A 12307-nucleotide genomic window follows, 5' to 3' on the forward strand; every position below is an offset into this window, starting at 1 on the left:
TTTCAAATTTCCGTCTGCTGTAGGTAGGTCTTTTATTGTTTGTCCTGTATATTCAATCGTTTCATTCCACGTGAAAAAAGGCACGTAGGAAAACACTAAGCTTTGAGAAACAGCCAGGTTAAGGCCTATGTGTTTATACATCTATAATCAAGGCCACTCATTTACGAGACCTTTTTTCAAGAGATGCAGACGTCAAAATAATTCTGTTTCCGTTCGAAGTGTTTTTTCCCATTCAATTGAACAAATACAATCGGGATGAAAACTTATCGTCTGAACCTAACGACTGGTGAAATATTCTGTAAGCGTCTGCACGAAAGGTATATCCAGACAACTTGCATAGAAAAACTGGCTATAGCTATCGCACCTAATTTTTAAAAAAAATGTTTAAAACTAAACTGGTAAGCAGCACTCTGCGAACAGTTGTTGTAAAATTTATTTACTCTCCGACGCGTTTCGTGTAACGGTTCTAGACTTCTTCGGGGAGTTTTACAAGTTAACACAAAACGCCTGTACTTATAAGCCGTAGTTAGCGGCTATGGTTAGACCAATGACCATAAAGGCTTGGCCGGACCAACGAACAGGAACAGGCGAAGTTGCGAAAAATTTGAAATTTTGTGGGGCAAGGAGGGAGAATTATTTGGGCACCACGGCTTTGTTTTCTTTTTTCGTCACGCACGTCACACAGCAAGTCACAAAACGTAAATATAATTCTTCTTGGTGCTTTCCGGATGCCACCGATGCTTCCATTGTTTATTACAGCAGTAAAAGATATTTGTACAATCAACACTTTGGAAAAATTGCTTAACATTTCATGTAGTGACGTATACTGTTGACATTTCGGCTTTACAACATCGTTTTCCACAGCTACAACCGATATGTTTCTGTATGATCTATTAAAGTTGTTTCCCCGCTGACCGCTCGTATTTCTATCTTTTCCTCTCCCCCCGCTCGTCGCCCGTGATGTAATCACTCCCAACAAAATCAACATGTGTAACCTCCTTCGTAACTGCTCTTTCATCCCTAAACACTCTTGCGTGACAACACCAAACAATACCTACGACAAAAACTACAGTCTCCGTAGTGGTCACGACAAAATGCAAACTACAGACTACAGAATGCAGATTGCAGACCAGGTACAAAATGCATACTAAGTACAAAATACACACTGCATACTGAAAAGTGGGTTCAAAATGCACACTGAGAATTAAAAGTGTTCTTTTCCTCTGATATGTTATAGAATTTCATCTTACAATTTACCAAGTGTCACTTTTGCGCGATCATCTCACCGCGAAAAAGCGATTGCGTGACGCTCGGTAAGTTGTAATATGAGATGGTATCACATACCAGACGAAAAAAACTCTATAGATTCTCAGTCTGCATTTTGTACCCAGTCTACAATCTGCCGTCTACATTTTGTACCTAGTCTTCATTTTGTATCCTGTCTGCAGTCTGCATTTTGTTCTAACAGGTATCCGTGGCACCAATACAGTTTATTTTTGGTTACAGTATTCGCGCGCATAACACACACAATCTACCACAAAATACCTTTGTGTGAGTTAATTCGACATTTTTGCTCTTTGCCGCGTTAATACTCTTCTTTCCCTTTGTAATAATGTAGACATCACATAAAATGTTTCAAGTAATCCACCCACCGCCCAAAAATAACTTTTGCATGCATAGCATGCCTATGTTATTGCGAAGTTTGTGTAAGATTTCATATGAGTTTGAGTGGAAGGCAACAAATAAGCATATGGAATGAATTATTTATTTTCCAACTCTTAATCAACCTTATGGTATAAAATACATAAGAGATAAAGAGCTGATAAACATATAGTTAAAGGTTAAAGTTTACCTTTGTTCTTTTAAGAAAAGAGAAGCTTATAAGAATGTTTTGTTACAGGTCTCATTGTAGCTTATGAGACTTAACTTTAAGCTTAACTCTTTGGTGAAGATCAAGAAATAATGAGACTAATAAACTTCGAAAAAGATGGATTAAATTGAAAGATTTCAGGTAGTAGAGTGACTACAATATTAGGATTCAACTTGTTTTTTTAGCTTTCAACTACATATGGAGCAAACATTATATTTTGTTGTTTTATAGGTCAAAAGACAATGTTTTTTTTTGGATATTCTGCAGGAAATGATGTCATGCATCTTTGGTCAGTAGTTCATAAGTATGAAGAAGGTCTTGTTTAGGTTTATTACCTTGGCTTCCATTGCATTTTGATGTTCTGTCTGATTCTCTGTCATATTTTCTATGCAATTTAGTGAATTATTTGTATGTTGTGGCTGGTATTGTGTAAATAATACACCATTGGTCTTCAGGAAAAGTTGATAGGATTTTTTTGGTTTTATCCAATAAGTTTTGTTCAGTATAAAGACTGGTATCCAACATGCCACTGTCAATTAATCTTTTGCATTCCATAGTTTCTTGTTATAGGTTTTGTTCAGTTGCTGATGTGTAGTTGATCTCCTGGCATTGATGTTCAGTAAAAGCCTCCTGGCCTACTATGGTCCAGTTTCATCAAACACTGAAGATGGTTACCAATACAGTCTGCCATTAAGTAATTCATGTTTGAATACTATATTATGATTGTAGTCTTCCATTGGCTGATATGTTTTTTTTGGAGTAAATATTTCATTGTTGTCACATGGTTACACTGGTTCTTTGTAAATCTTATTGGTGTTTCTTTGGTCTTCACCACTGTTAATTTTGGATAAATCTGTATAGAAAAATAAAATACTTTGTTAACTGGAACTAAGTACTTGTCTTAGGGATTTTCTTTTTGTACTGAAGTTGAGAAGATTGAAAACTGCAGTAAGTTTAAAGTTGTATTAGGGAAAGTTACTCACCTGGTTCCTAAGACTGAAATTATTGATGAGGAGGTATCCTGTACAAGGGTACCTCATTCTTAGACCCCTTCAAGGGATTAGTGTGAAAATGCACAGTATCAGGGTGTCTTGTGTCTGTGTTTAATATAGTTGTTGTTGTTGGTATTTATGCTCCTCAGTTAGACAATAGTGATTGTACTATAAATGACAAGAGTTAGATAATGTTTTCAAGATTGGGTTTAAAAAACAATAAATTGGCATTGATGTAATATCAGTTGAAAATTATGATTGTAAACTGCATTCTATTGATCATGAAGCATTGATTTAGGTCTGTTGTTAAATAGTGCTATTAGTGAATGTATTTTAAGATTACTTATGTTTTATGGATATTTTTACAGCATCATGGTCAGAATAATAAACACTTATTATGGAATTTTGAACTATGTCATATGTTGGTTTTATATAGATTTGGTCTAGTGTGCTTCCTGCAGAAACAAATGTTGGACCTTGGACAAGTTGGGAGTAAAGTAAAGAGTTCATTAATGTTTTAAGTGGTTCAATTGTATCATCATTTAAATAGTTCATATTAAAGTCTCCCATAATGATGTCAATAGCATAGCTGTTAACAATGTTTCTGAGATCTTGTATGTACTGTGAGATATTTGACCTGTTCTTTCGTAAGTATGAGCATTTCACTGCTAAGTTGTGTGGTATTGCTAATAACTGTAAACTTTATCCCATTCACTTGTGGAAAGTACTGAAGATCAATTGCTTGTACAGTGTTTCTTGTACAGAGTGCTATGCTGCAATACCTATCAGTAGGGTGATCTTGTCTGTACAGTCTGAGTGGATGTAGATCATTTTTTATTCCACTGTCATCATTGTAAGGCTGGAGGTGGGTTTCTGTCAAAGCTATGAGATCACTGTTTATGATGTTTGAGTCACATTTGATATCAATGCTGTGTTTTTTGAGAGATCTTATATTTAATAAACATATGGTTAAAACTGCATTGTCGTGAATGCTTTCATTTGTTTGCATAGTAGAGATGCAACATTTCTCAGTCTTTCATATTCCTTGTGTACCCTAGGATCTGCCTTCACATGCCTGTTCTTAAGTGTTCCAAGAACATGAATACTATTCAAAGAGGTTGCTCGGCTTAAGGCAACATATACTTGACCATAGTTGAATGATCTCTGTTTGATCAACTCAAAGCTAATAACTACATTAGTGAGTGATAAACCTTGTACCTTGTGGATGCTTACAGCATAGGCTAGTGTGAAAGGGAATTGTACTCTCTGTATTTCAGGAGAAGATGGTTTATTTGGTCTTACTTTGATTTTTGCTAGTACAGCCTGAATTGGTACAACTTTATTTTGTCTGACAAAAGGGTTACTACTCTGTTGAATTAAAGTGCTGCCAGCTTTATCATCATCAAATTTAATATAGATACAGTAGGTTTTGGTTAGTTTGGTTTACCTCTATTCTAACAACAGTTCCCAGTTGGCCATTAATTAGTCTGTCTGCAATATAACTATTCATTGTTAACATGACTCTTGCAGCTTCTTTGATATAGATATCAGAATCAAGTCCACTTGTTTCAGATCTTGGTCTGGCCAAAACTCTATCAATGTCTTGTTGTGAGACATTTGGAGGATACTGATCAATGGCTTTCAAATGAAATAGGTGCAGGTATTTGTTCAAGTTTAAGGTCCTTATGTTGATTGGCAGGACTATTTTCAGACCAAATGTGAAGAGCATCTGAGGGGTAGTTATTATCAGAAGGATCTATGCTCTAGACTGAATGCACTGGATATCTTCTTCAGTTTGACTTGCTGTACGGAATCTATTAAGAAGTTCAGCAAATGGTTGATCATCTTTCTGTCTCATTATATCAACAAGCTCTATCATTGTGAAGAGATGCCATGGGTGATATAGATTAAACACATCGTTTTTGAAATCATCAAAGACAGTTCTTTTATAAATGGGTGGTAATTGGTACTGTCACCAACAACTATTATACTATGCCTGCAAACATCTGTGAATTGGAAGTACCAAAATTTCCTTTAGTCTCTGATGGATATGAAGGAAAGTGATGTACCAACCATGGAGATTTCATCTATGACAATCAACTTTAGTTCAGATAATGACAATCTCATCTGTGTTCTCTTTTGGTCTGACATTGGATGTACATTGTCACCAGTTAGTAAAGGAATTGCAAGAGCAGTATTTATTGTTGTTCCATCAATGTTAATGGCTGCAACACCAGTTGGTGCCATTAAAAGAACTGTGGGTAATTCAGGATTCATGGGAGCATGTCTAAATGTTTTTGTGACAGTTTGGTATATTGTTTTGATCAAGTGACTCTTTCCTGCACCAGCTCCACCAGTAATGAATAGATTTATCGGTTTTACTTCTTCAGGTTTCAAACTATTCATATTTTTCATTGTATTTCTACACCAAGTTAGAACAATGTCATATGCATACCGCTGTCTTTTGTTCAAGGTTCTAACACATTGTCGCAGATGGTCATCAGAAATTTCTGCAGGTTGGTTGTAAGTTGTTATTCCTATATTTGAATGTTGATCAGTTTGACTAGATGTTGAAGCAAGATGTGAAGGTGACTGGCTATTAAATGATTCTTCAGGTGTCAATTCATCTTGGATTTGTGAATGCAAGTCTGCATTTTCTGATCATTGAGAGAATCATAGAATGAATGATGTTGTTGTGGTTTCTTCTTAAATATCAAGTGCTTCATTTAGGGCATATCCATCAGGTTCAAAATTTTGTCTGTTTTGTTCTACTACAGCTTGTCAGCAGGTTCAAAGATTTGGAAGCATATGTTTTATCAGTGCTTAGAAGATGATGTTTCATCTCTCGCAGGGGTAGTTACAACATCAAACAGGTGATGAAAATACTAATTCAGGCTTCCTGTAGTTTGTTTGTGTGGCTTGTTGGTACCCGGATTATTAACAGCTCTGACTCTTTCTACATTTCATATACCTAATTAGTATTTATCAGTTCGTTTTTGTCGGAAGGACATAGATCAGAATCAGAAGAATTGTGTTGCTACGTCAATAGCATGCAGTCGGATGTTGAGAAAACTCAGGGGCTGAGCATCACTAGTTTCCTTGACAGTCTTTCCTTGTAAATCTTTGTAATAGTATGCAGCAAACTCAGCTAGTACATAATTCATCTACTGATGCAATAGTGTTGTTGGTCTAATAGCATATCTTTCAATGATATTAGATTAAAGATATCTGTACTTCTCATCATCCAGGTTTTCAAGCATCTTGGTGTGATTTATGTGACACGTATCTCCTTTTCTCAGGTAGGTTTGTGTTTAACAAAAACTGTTGCCTGGGAAGACTTTGTCGTCAACCATAGTTTCAGGCATACATCTATAAACACATTCTTGTGAGCTCACTTCTCCTAGTGGGAGAGGAAGGCAGCACCGATTTTCTTTAAACCTTCGTCTGCTGCTCAGGTGTTTTCTTTCTGTAGCCTCCTTTGCTGGCAATTCATTAATAGCCTGTGAACATTCAGTTTTCGGTCTTTGGTAAATATGACAACAAACATAACGTAATACATCTTGTAGTGATTAAAGACAGGCTGTAAAGTCAACATTTTTGGGGGCTGCAAATCCCTTTATACCAGCAATGAAGTAATTGTTAATTCAAACAGCTGGTCGATTGGTCTTCTGAGGTGTCAGTGCCTAGCCTGAGTCGAGAATGAAATAGATAAGGCCCAGTAATATTGCTCTTCAGTAATGTTTACCGACAGAATTGGAAAATTATTCAGCTTCATGTCAAAGTAGACTCATAATTTGTATTGCTTGGGTTCTAGAACATCATCAATTTTGTCCTTTGACTAATGAAAGGATTTCTTTTCTTCTATCCATGGTATTTTTCTTTTTACCTCTAAGAGTCAGAATTATCAGAAATATGGTTCTGCAACAATGTTCTTGTTTGTGAAAAATTGCCCAAAATTAAATCTACATTTTATCCATTTCTATATTTCCTGCAGGTCTTAGAGTGGCTGTGCTTTTGATAAGTTTTGATTAGTTCATGTAACTCAGGGGTCCTGGTCTTGATTAGGAAGATAGGCTTGCACATGTTGATCAATGAAGTCTATATATTCTTGCTGCTTGGTCTCAGATGTTAGTTTGGGACAATCAGAAGTCAAACTCAATGCATGTAAATGTAGGGGAGCCTCTCATCTGGAACATCAATACGGAAAGTGCATGACTACCCCTATTTTTTACCTATAGGATTTGCTGTACTAAGTAGAACTTCAGTGTGAAGAAATGTTTCAGACTCTGTACTGAAAGTGTTTAGCAACAACAACAGGATTGAGATTTAGCATGGAACCCACTTTCATGAATATTGACCAAAGCATCACCTTGTTCATCTGTGAGGTTTTTTGCCTGGTGTTCTAGCAATACTCTGAAACAGCTTCAGGCCATCTGAGCGTCAGCACAGGATAACTGTCCATGAACCAAGTTGGTATTCTCTAGCTGTTTTACCATAGCTACTAATTCATACATGAATTTTTGCCATAAGGAGGTTACCTGGTATTTGTCTCAAAAATAAATAAGCTTGATCTTGAAAAATGAGATTTTGGAAACTTTGTGCATCAGATCTTATTTGAGAAGCAGTGAGGGACTTGGCCATGAATTTTTTTCAAAGCAACATTGATACTATCTGAGACTTTCCTCTGTTCTATGATGAACCCTGTGCAAAGAAGAGATACTCTGGATTTGTTGGCAATCTTCTTCCGCTGTAATGTAATAGTCCTCGCATTGAATACTTCACTGGTGACAATTTCACTACTTCGCGTTCAACAGTGTATCCAAATTGACCTTTGGGAAAAAGTAACAGGAACTGCCTAGCTCTTCACAATTTTTATCCATCATGATTGATACAGGCGTGCTTGTTTTCACCTGGAGCCGATAGTGTAAATTTCAGTTCCTGACGATACCTCATTATTTTGTTCAACGGTTACAGGGTTCATCGGGTATTAGAGAGCTGAAAACATGTTTCATTTGTAGGTGCTCTATGCTCATTCAAAGGGTCATCTTTCTCTTCATCATCAGGTGTGTTTATCATCATCACTGTTATCTTCACGGGCTAAGGTAGTATTACCCATATTGGTCATTGTAACATCATTGAGCCACAGCTTCATTATCAGGTGGTGTGTTCTGACCATTAGGGTTTGGCTCATTATAGGTGGTAGTACCCATACCACCTATGGTATTCAAAACTGGATTACTGCTCTTAACATTCTCATTTTGCTGCAAAAGTTGTGAGATTTGTATCAATATTTTCACTATCCACACCTATATTACTATATTAAGAGATTATTGGTCTTCTAGCCACTCTGAGAGCATCAAGTACTACTTGTGGGCGCACCAGTTTGAAAGTAGACATGACCTCTAAATTCCAATTTTCTTTTCAGTTTCAACAGTATTATTCCAGATCGTTTCCTGTGGGAACTGGTAATATATTGCATGTTTGATCACATTCAACTGGTATATTACAGATTGCACCTTTAATCTTTCTTCGTTGACCTTTGGGGCATGACTATTATTTTTTCAAACACTATTCTCTGTGCTATGCGAATCGGTTCAAGCTTCTCCTACAATGGACAACTCTGGTGGCAGTTCATCCAACATTTAATTTGTTAGTACTGCTTGACATGGCACTTGCCCGTGTTTTCAAAACTTTTGTGTGACAGGTTTTACAAATGTACTTGTTGTTTCATCAAATGACTTAATTGTCAGTAAACAGTTCCTTGCTGGAGTGTTGTACATTTGTTTTTTTTTAACTGGAGAACCGTTTTTCTGTATAGTATTCTGTTACCAACAGAGCAAATATTATATGGCCCTTCCCTAATTTTACTTTGAACAGCTGTTATCTTATGATCCTAAACCATGTTTGAACTGAGTTTCTATGGTCTTTCCTTATTAGCTTGGACTTTGGTGCTATATAATCTTATCTTTGTCTGCAGGATCCAGTGTTTTTATACCATTCGACTTTTGGCAGACAAAAGTTTTTCTTTTTCTTCAGGATTCAATGACTTATACCATTCTGCTTCCTTTTTTTGTTTTATGTGCAGAATTGAGGGAGTTACAAACCATTCTGCTCTCTTTTGTTTTTTTGTGCATTATCCAATTATTTATAACCTAAATTTCTCTACTAGACAAATTTTGTTTTTTCTGCCGAACCAAGTAATTTATACCAATCTGCTGATTTGGACAAAAGCTTTTCTTTTTCTGGGATCCAATGATTTATACCATTCACAGCTCTTTGAGACAAAAGCTTTTCTTTTTCTTTTGGGATCCAATGATTTATACCATTCCGTCAGCTCTTTGAGATAAAAGCTTTTCTTTTTTCTTTGGGATCCAGTGATTTATAAAAAACCCAATTCATTCACTCTTTGAAATAAAGCTTTTTCTTTTTCTTTCGGATCCATTGAATTATACCATTCAGCTCTTTGAGATAAAATCTTTTCTTTTTCTTTGGGATCCCCTGAGTTATACCATTCATCTCTGTGAGATAAAAGCTTTCTTTTTCTTTGGGATCCAGTGATTTAGACCATTCAGGTCTGTGGAGATAAAAGCTTTTCTTTTTCTTTTGGGCTCGCAGTGATTTATACCATTCAGCTCTGTGAGATAAAGCGTTCCTTTTTTCTGCAGGATCCAGTGGCACCTTGTACCCCATTGCGTTATCAGACAAAACTTTTTTTTCATGGCAGGTTCCATTTGTGCATAGCTTTCTTGTTTCCTTTTTTGCTCCTATTTCTCGTCTGACCATGAGACTTATGTTTTGCCATTACCTTTTGTCTCCCAGCATTTGGACAATTTAGATGAACAACATATAAATTTAATACAATACTCTACATCTTTACGTCTGGAATTGTTTTTGTTACAATATCCATTAATGGGAAGAGAAAATCTAATGTCATGAATTTTTTCAAATATAATCCGTGTGCCCTTATGACGGAATCTTATAATAGAGTACTTGTAACCCTTTTTGTGCTTTTTGTCTTCACATTGTTGTGCATGAAAAATACCGCCGAAGCACTAATTTGAAACCCCCATTAAAAACCCAGTATTATCCTTATCAATTATCTGTGATTAACTTCGAAAGCGATAATTTGTCTCCCAAGTGATGTACAGCAGAGTATGCCTTGTTTTCTTCTCCAAATTAAAGGCAATATTAATTATCTGCATCATATATTTGGAGGGTCCCTTGGAATGTTTTGATAGTCAGTGGATGATTATCGTCCATTGACTTTTTTCTTTCTAAAACTTGTTAGCATGGTCAGTGATTCTATTTAGGGTCTGTGAATTTCCCATACCCACAATATTTGATAATGGAAAACCAACTGCTATAAAAGATGTGGCACAACAGCCATAACAAGTGAATATGATTGGTTGTAATTTTAGCATCTGCATGATTTTAGGTTTTTATGGGAATAGCTGACAACTGTTGGTCCAAATGTCTGTCATATCACATTGTTTTTTTCACTAATTGGTACACCTTTGAGTTCAACTAAAACATTTGAATTTTGATTAAGACCTTGAAAATAGTCTATCAGCTCATTTAAGGTGTTTTTACCTGCTAACAGTACACAAGTTCCTTGAGGATGGGGCATACCATCATGGATCTCTACCATTAGAATCAAATCATCTTAAACTTACCATCACCATTACAGTAAAAACCTCCTGTAGTACTACACCATTGTTAAAAGAAATGAATTAAATACTTTTGTCCGCAGCAAAGCCTCACATAGCATTAGCCAAAATGACATACAATAATTAAAATATTGTAACTTCACAAGTACCATGTATAGTACCAGTATAGCTTGGACTATATTGAAGCTGATAAGTAATATCACACACTATTATCATTTCAGGTACTTCTGTTAACAGTAACTAGTATTGCCTGGATAGAACTAGATAGACCAGAATACAATTCATTGCCATTGTTCATGATATTAACCGAAGTCCATTGAGGATACAATACCATTCCTCTTGGTTATATATGAAGGGAAGCAAGTGGACATGGCTACACACTGTGTACCAGCATTTAACCCAAACATTGCCACATTGTCTTGGCTGTACTGAGCTTGAATTGTTTTAGTAGAATTAATAACAGTACCAGGGTTTTTTTCTATATCCCCAGACAGTATTGGACTTAAAATGATTTACCCTGTGATTCAGATTTTTTATAAACATTTGGTACTGAAATTATACCTCCAGGCATTTCAACTGCTTTGGCTTTTTACTTTTTATTACATGTGGATATTGTTTCGCCTTTCAGTATCCTGTATTTGTTAGACTTTCGAATATTTTCCTCCTAACTGCACAAGACGGATATTTCGTTGTTCCTTTATTCGTCACATCTGATTCCATGTGCATATATTGTTTCACCAACTATATATCTAAGAGATGCATTCGGGAATACTTCGGTATGCTTTTTCTGACGTAGGCCTCGAAATAACGTCTTCCTTTCCGGGATTTCTTCACAATACGTGGAATTTCTTTTCTTTGTGTATTCTTCTGGGCTCACGACTACGAACACCTCTACCATGCGTACGTGGCGATTAAAATAATCACATTTGTCCGTAGCGAGATCTACAGTTGCAAACGGGATGAATGAAAATGTTTCATCATTGCTATCATTCACCTTATCATCATATACAAACAGATAACTGAGCAGTTTTCTCAAGTAACTTACATTCATCGAAGCTATTCAAGGCCGCATTCGTTGAAGAAATCAACAACTTTACGTAAACAAGAGATAACCTAATAACATTAACACACCCAAAAACACAGGATTTTGCATCATGTCTTTATTAAAAAAAATATCCAGTACAGCTACAATGAAAACAAACATAAGATTAACCTTTCTGATCGTGAAATTAATACCATTCGTACTTTTATTTATCGTAGCTACGTTCCTTCGCATCAAATCATACCACTCCAACATGGCGTCTATAACAATTCCCACACAGCATTTATACGCCTCCATTTACCTTCCTCTTTCTTCATTCTCACGGTAGTAGTGTTGTTCAATAGATTGCACAGAGTATATGCACCTTTGGTTTCAGAGTTTAGCCTTTTTCTTTGTTTCAACAAGTGTAGGTTTTTTCAACTAATACAGTGCCATACTTGGCCTTACAAGCACACAAGGCTTTCATGGCTATCAAAGCATATAAGGCTTTCAATGGCCTTCAAGCGTTCGCGACTCAATCCGTTTCCATAAATACCCGCTCAATAACATCTTTTGTGTGGATTGGCCGCGAACAATACGACTTCTGTAGGCGTCTGTAAGTATTTTGGCCGTTTTGCACCGTGAAACTCCAAGTAATCGTAAACCCAAAACGCAGAACCTCCATCCATTTAAACGACAACTCCACCACAAATGCGTAATGAATGACGAGAGAATTTTATAAGCAAAATCTCGTGTT

General features: G+C 36.2%; 1 long non-coding RNA gene and 1 pseudogene across 1 annotated transcript; one reads left to right on the forward strand and one right to left on the reverse strand.

The window, feature by feature from the left end:
- The first annotated feature begins 1351 nt into the window (after positions 1-1351).
- LOC136277079 (uncharacterized) lies at positions 1352-3499 on the forward strand. Its single transcript, XR_010715778.1, has 4 exons — positions 1352-1468; positions 2102-2159; positions 2428-2564; positions 3299-3499. It is a non-coding gene; the product is annotated as an uncharacterized lncRNA (long non-coding RNA).
- A 332-nt stretch (positions 3500-3831) lies between these two features.
- LOC136281428 (ATP-dependent DNA helicase PIF1-like) lies at positions 3832-4720 on the reverse strand (annotated as a pseudogene).
- Between the last annotated feature and the right edge of the window lie 7587 nt (positions 4721-12307).

Source organism: Pocillopora verrucosa, chromosome 1 (genome assembly GCF_036669915.1).
Source record: "Pocillopora verrucosa isolate sample1 chromosome 1, ASM3666991v2, whole genome shotgun sequence".
NCBI lineage: Eukaryota > Metazoa > Cnidaria > Anthozoa > Scleractinia > Pocilloporidae > Pocillopora > Pocillopora verrucosa.